The sequence below is a fragment of the Psammomys obesus genome, unplaced genomic scaffold, assembly GCF_907164565.1.
Source record: "Psammomys obesus unplaced genomic scaffold, mPsaObe1.curated_primary_1811, whole genome shotgun sequence".
NCBI lineage: Eukaryota > Metazoa > Chordata > Mammalia > Rodentia > Muridae > Psammomys > Psammomys obesus.
The window spans coordinates 16,805,835-16,812,398 of record NW_026596109.1 but is presented as its reverse complement, the minus strand read 5'-3'; positions in this window follow the sequence as shown (position 1 = coordinate 16,812,398).

Here is a 6,564-nt window from a genome sequence, read left to right as displayed (position 1 = left end):
AGGAGTGCGGGATGGGCCCGAGTGGGCGGGCGCCGGGGACCCTGTGGACGCCCGTGACGAGTGCGGCCGCGGACGAGGAGGCCTGCTCTGCAGTGGTGTCGCTGACTGCGGACGCGGCTGAGCACGAGAGGCGCCCGCGTCTCTGTGACAGCCCCCTTCCAGACAGGAAGCTGTAGAGGAGAGTCCTGAAAAACGGTGGGCCGGGCGGCTTGTGGCGGCGCGGGAGGCACAGGCAGGCGCATCTCTGTGAGTTCCAGGCCAGCCTGGTCCAGCCAGGGCTCTTCTCAGCGGATGGCTGCTGGGTGGTGCGCGGCGTAGAGGACACGCCTCGGTTTCTTTCAAGGGGCTGGCCTGCAATGTCAGGGTTAGTCCATTGTCATCGTGGCGGGAAACATGTTGACACACAGTCAAGGATGGTGCTGGAGAGACTCCCACGTCTTGATCCGAAGGCAGCGAAAGTGAACTGTGAGCCACCGGGGGCATAGTTTGCACATGAGAGACCTCAGAGCCCAACCCTACAGTGACACACTTCCTCCATCGAGGCCACATCTCCTAATAGTACCACTCTCCGTGAGGCAGTCATTCTAACACGTGAAAATGGTTATGCAGAGCGAACACTAAGCCGGTGACACGCTCAGCTGGTAAGGAGCTTGCCAAAAGCCTCAGCTCTACCTGAGTTCAACAACCAGAGTCCATGCGAAGGTGCAAGGAAAACCAAGTCCACAAAAGTTGTCCTCTGACCTCCAGATGCTATGGCAAGTCTGACCCTTAACACGCACGCACACACACGTATACATACGCATACAGAAACACAGCAGGCAGATTCTCCCAAGACAGTTGCCACACCTAACCCCAAGAGGGACTGGAGATAAGGGAGTTATGTGATTTGAGTGAAGATTGTGTAGAATCATAGCTAGATAAGTAAGTGAGTATTTCATTATCTTATTAAGTAGTAAATATTACTTATGGCTTGTCCTTCCTAAGGCTGGCAGCAGAGGGCGTTAGAAGTAAGGTTCTGTATTAGTTACTCTAGCCTGGAGAATGTGCATGGCAAAGGCAACTTAAAGAAGAGAGCGTTTACTCTGGGTCACAGCCTGAAGGGTGTGGTCAAGGTACGGCAGCAGGTCTATAAAGCCTAGTCCAGGATAGCCAAAACCACACAGAGAAACCCTTTCTCGAAAAACCAGGAAAAAGAAAAGAAAAAAAAACAAGAAGGCAACTGGCTGGCACGATGGCTCCGGGTTAAGAGAACTGCTGATCCTCAGAGGACCTGGGCTCGGCTCTCAGGACACAGCCCTCCGCAACTTCTGTTCCAGGGGATCTAGTGCCCTCTTCTGGCACCAGGCACACTGACAGTTCACTTACACATCCAGGCAAAACTCTTACACACATAAAATAATCTTTTTTAAGAAAATTTTCAAAAAAAGAAGGATGTAAATCAAACCGGGGTTACCATGGATACCAATGAGAAGGATCAGGGCCTAGAAGTTCTAACAAGAAGCAGTCAGTGTAAAAGTAACTTATTCATCTGGTTCAGTTGTCCTCTTGCAGGCTACCTGCCTGTTTACCTAGGCCTAGTCCTGGAAGCTTCTAGCCTCTGTAAAATCTAAACTAGGCCTAGTATGTTTTCAGCCTCTTAGTCTTACTGCTTAATAAGCTCAGCTTTTCTTGTTCTTTGAGCTCTAGGCTGGCTGGATCAACTCAGCTATTCTGGCTCAAACTCCTCTTCCAGTTAATTTATACAATCTGACTCTTCTCTCTGAATTGCTGTGCTTATCCTCAAACTAACTCCAGCAATCAGCTCTAATGTCCTGGATCCTTCTCATTCTTTGGCTCATTCAGTCTTCAACTGAGTCCTCTCTCAGCAACCTGCCACTCTATTAACATAATCCCTGTAACCCTGCCTTCTCTCTCTCTCTCTCTCTCTCTCTCTCTCTGTGTGTGTGTATGTGTGTGTGTGTGTGTGTGTGTGTGTGTGTGCCTGCCTGTCTGTCTCTCTTTCTCTGCATTGAGCCTAAATTACCTTCACTTTCCTGTCTCTTTTTGTGAGAGTCGAGCATATCCTATTCTGTCAAGTCTTTCTCTGATGCATCACTGTTTCTGCCACTCAATTAGACATCACTTTCACCTTCTACAAACTAACTTTACCTTCATTGTTTGGGATTAAAGTGTGTAGCACCGCACCTGGATCTAAGCTTTTCTTTACCTGAAACTTACTCTGTAGCAGGCTGGCCTTGCTTGCCCCTGTCTCCTGGATTAAAGGCATGTTTATATTCCAGCCAGATCACATAGACCTAGAAAGGTCTTTGGATGCGATCTCTTGTCAGAACAGCCACGTTCTGAATTAAAATTTCCCTACAGGTCAGAGCAGAAAAAGTCACTCCCCTGTCCACACAGAGTAGAATTGTGGACCCTGCTGTTTCTAGAGTCAGCAGGAGCTGCTTCGTAGTGATGAAGAATACAAGATTCTGTATAGCCTCGGGCACCCATCAGTTTTCAAAGGGAGAGGAGCCCCTTTCCCACTGGGGCTTTTCATGTTCCAGGAACAAAGCCAGGGGCATTTGTTCTTTTTCAGGGTTGAACTGAGAGTGAGGTCCCTGGATGGAGATTAGTCCTCACCCACAAGAGAGAGGAGGATATTCCCTTCAGTATGTCCTCACTTTGAAACACTGGGTGGGGCATGTAAGCCAATGCATTTGGGGCTATCTCGGTCCTTTCATTCAGGGCTGGTTCTGAGTCAGTGAACCAGGCAGCCACTCGATGGAACGCTAGCACTTCCTAAGGCGGCAGGGGTGCAGGGGCAAGGCTCTGGCTCTTGAGATTTCCTCCCAGTTTTTAAGGACCTTGAAGGCCACCTCTTACAGAGCAGTGAGAGGATGCTGGGTTATCAGGAGCACTCATTTAATCTTTGAAGCCTGTGCTTCCTAGTTGGACTTACTTTAAACCTGTGCAGCTAGCATGGCTTGATTTTGCAAACTCTCTTAAGGAGCCCTGAGGATACTTAAACTTGGCTTCTGCCAGCCTAGATTGAAAGAGAGCAGTTTTCAGAAGCTCGCTCTGTTTCTCCCATCACATGTCAGAGGTCTAGCACTAGCCCTTTTGTTCCCGTTAATAGTTTTGCTGAGACTTTCCCCCATCATTACTTTTCTCGGTGGGCTGACAAGGAGTCTGAACAGGGCCTGGCCAGGCCATAATTGAGTTACAAGCATGAGCCTCATTAGCCTAGGCACAGGCTAAAGACCGATGTACAACTGTTCTCCACACATGGACGGTGTGGATGGTGCATTGTTCTGGGGAAAGCAAAACCTGGCTATCTAAAGGTCTGTGGGATCAGGAAGTATAGTCCACAGGGGATATAGCAGGTGCAAGCATCATTTCATATTTTCTGCTTGCTCTCACTCTGGACAGCCACACAAATGTTTGGATAGAAAAAAGAGAGAGAGGAGAGGAAAGAGGAGTTCTCATGGGCTGTGCAGATGCATGCATTGGGAAGAGGCTCTAAGAAGGAAGAAAAGCAGCCACTTTCCTTTGCAGGTATATAACTGGGCACCTTCCCTTTCACTCTGCTTGAGCCAAATCAGTTTCTAAAGGGGAGTAAGACTCTCTACAGTGTGAAAAGGAACCCCCTAACATGTACTCCTCTGAAGACGGTGATCCCGAATCGCATCCACCAAGCCTTTGTGCTGGGTGGAGAGCCACCACAGCCAGAGCCCCAGCTGCCTGCCAGCATCTTTCACATTTTATGTGTGTGGGCCTTCATATATGTCTGTGCACCACATGTGTGGTGCCCTCAGAGGCCTCAGGAGAGGGTATCACATCCCCTGGGACTAGAGTTACAGATAGTTGTGGGCCACCACATGAGTGCTGGGAATTGAACTCAGATCCTCTGGAACAGCACTCAGTGCTCTTAACCAGTGAGCCATCTCTCCAGCTCCTTCCAGCCTCTCAGCCTACCACAAGCTGCAGAGAGAAAAGAGGCCAAGGAAAGCAAAAGGAAAGCCAGGCAGAAGAGTAGAGTATTTACCAGTAAAGATTATAGTAAAGAATATACAGTGGGGGAGGGGACTAGAGAGATGGTCAGTGGGTATGAGCAGAAGACATCTCTCCATAAGCCAGTCTGGAGTGTAAGCCAAACTGTAAACCAAATTATCTATGCCCTTTTAAAAAATGACATGATAAGCTTTGAGGATATGGTAGCCAAGAATTTATTGGCCATGTATATGCTGTTCAAATGTCCTCCTTTGGGCCTTTGAGCCCTGTCGTATTAGCCTAACCTGCTACCTGTCTCCCAAGAGAAAGCCTCATGTTTAAAGGGATAAGCCGGGTTGCCCAGAACAACAACAACAAAAATGCATTTCCTTTTAAAATCAACTTTATTTAAATTCCTTTCTAGGGGGCTGGAGAGATGGCTCAGTGGTTAAGAGCACTGTCTGCTCTTCCAGAGGTCCTGAGTTCAATTCCCAGCAACCACATGGTGGCTCACAACCATCTATAATGGGATCTGATGCTCTACCCCTGTCTTGAAGGCATACATGCAAATAGAGTGCTCATCTGTATAAATAAGTAAATAAATTCCTTCCTACCTTTAATGCTTGCGTACAGCCTAGGCACCTAGAACCTGGTTAGATGTTTGGGCCTGAGTTTCTGCATCCGTGTGGCTATACTCACCCCACCACTTTCTCCATAAGCTATGGACAGTTCTGCCTTTCAAACCTGTGAGCTGTACCCTTTGCTTTTGGGACCTAACTAGGCTGCCATATACTTTGCCACCTACATTGTCTCCCGCATCTTTTTGCAACAGGCATGACGGCCACCTGTGCCCCATGAAAATGCTTCACTTTCTTATTTTTTTATTAACTTATTTTTATTAGTTACAATTTATTCACTTTGTATCCCAGCTGTAGCCCCTTCTCTCTTCCCCTCCCAATCCTACCCTTCCTTCTTCTTCTCCTGCCTTGCCCCTCCCCCAGTCTACTGATAGGGGAGGTCCTCCTCCCCTTCCCTCTGACCCTAGCCTATCAGGTCTCATCAGGACAGGCTACATTGTGGCCTAGTAAGGCTGTTACCCCATCAGGGGGAGGTGATCAAAGAGCCAGCCACTGAGTTCATATTAGAGACAGTCCCTGTTCCCCTTACTAGGTAACTCACTTGGACACTTGTCACAACCGCCTCGACCAGCAAGGAAGACACAACACTGGACTCTTCTCAATGCAGTTTATTCAGGGACCTTGAACAATCTTCTGACCACCCCGGGAAGCCCAGCCCGCCAACTAAATAGCCTATGGCCAGCCAATCCCGACAAGCTACGTGGCGCCTGCAGATTAGTCCACAACTGCGGAAGCGAGCCTGATACACATACACAACCAAATAAGGAGTTGTTTACCGAGAGCTTTTGCCTACAAGAGGCGGAAGCCAGCGCCATCTTTAGGGCGCAGCAGAGCTTGGCTCCCCACAGACACTGAGCTGCCATGGGCTACATCTGTACATGGGGGTCTAGGTTATATCCATGCATGGACCTTGGTTGGAGTATCAGTCTCAAGAAAGACCCCTGGGCCCATTTTTTTGGTTCTTTTGTTCTTCTTGTGGAACTCCTGTCCCCTCCAGGTCTTTCATCTTCCCCTTTCATAAGATTCCCTGCACTCTGCCCAAAGTTTGGCTATGAGTCCCAGCATCTGCTTTAATACCCTGCTGGGCAGAGTCTTTCAGAGGCCCTCTGTGGTAGGCTCCTGTCCTCTTGCCTGTTTTCTCCCTCTTCGATGTCCTTGTCATTTGCCTTTGTGAGTGAGGATTGATCATTGTACCAAGGGTTCTCCTTCTTGCTTAGCTTCTCTAGGTGTACAGATTTTAGTATGTTTATCCTATATTATATGGCTAATGTCCACTTATAAGTGAGTATATACCATGTGTGTCTTTCTGCTTCTAGGATACCTCATTCAGGATCTTCTCTAGTTCCCACCATTTGCCTGCAAATTTCATGATTTCCTTGTTTTAATTGCTGAGAAGTATTCCATTGTGTAAATGTACCATAATTTCTATATCCATTCCTCAGCTGAGGGACATCTGGATTGTCTCCAGATTCTGGCTATTACGAATAAAGCTGCGACGAACATGGTTGAGCAAATGTCCTTGTTGTATACATGAGCGTATTTTGGATATATCCCTAGAAGTGGTATAGCTGGATCTTGGGGTAGCAGAATGGTGGATCAATGGAATCGAATAGAAGACCCAGAAATAAACCCACACCCCTATGGATACTTGATTTTTGACAAAGCCAAAACCATACAATGGAAAAAAGACAGCATCTTCAACAAAAGGTGCTTGCCTAACTGGATGTCTACATGTAGAAAAATGCAAATAGATCCATATTTATCACCCTACACAAAACTAACGTCCAAGTGGATCAAAGACCTCAACATAAAACCAGACACACTATACCTCTTAAGAGGAAAAAGTGGGGAAGAGCCTTGAACTCATTGGCACAGGAGACAACTTCCTGAACAGAGCACCAACAGCACAGGCTCTAAGAGCAACAATCAATAAAACTCATGAAACTGAAAAGCTTCT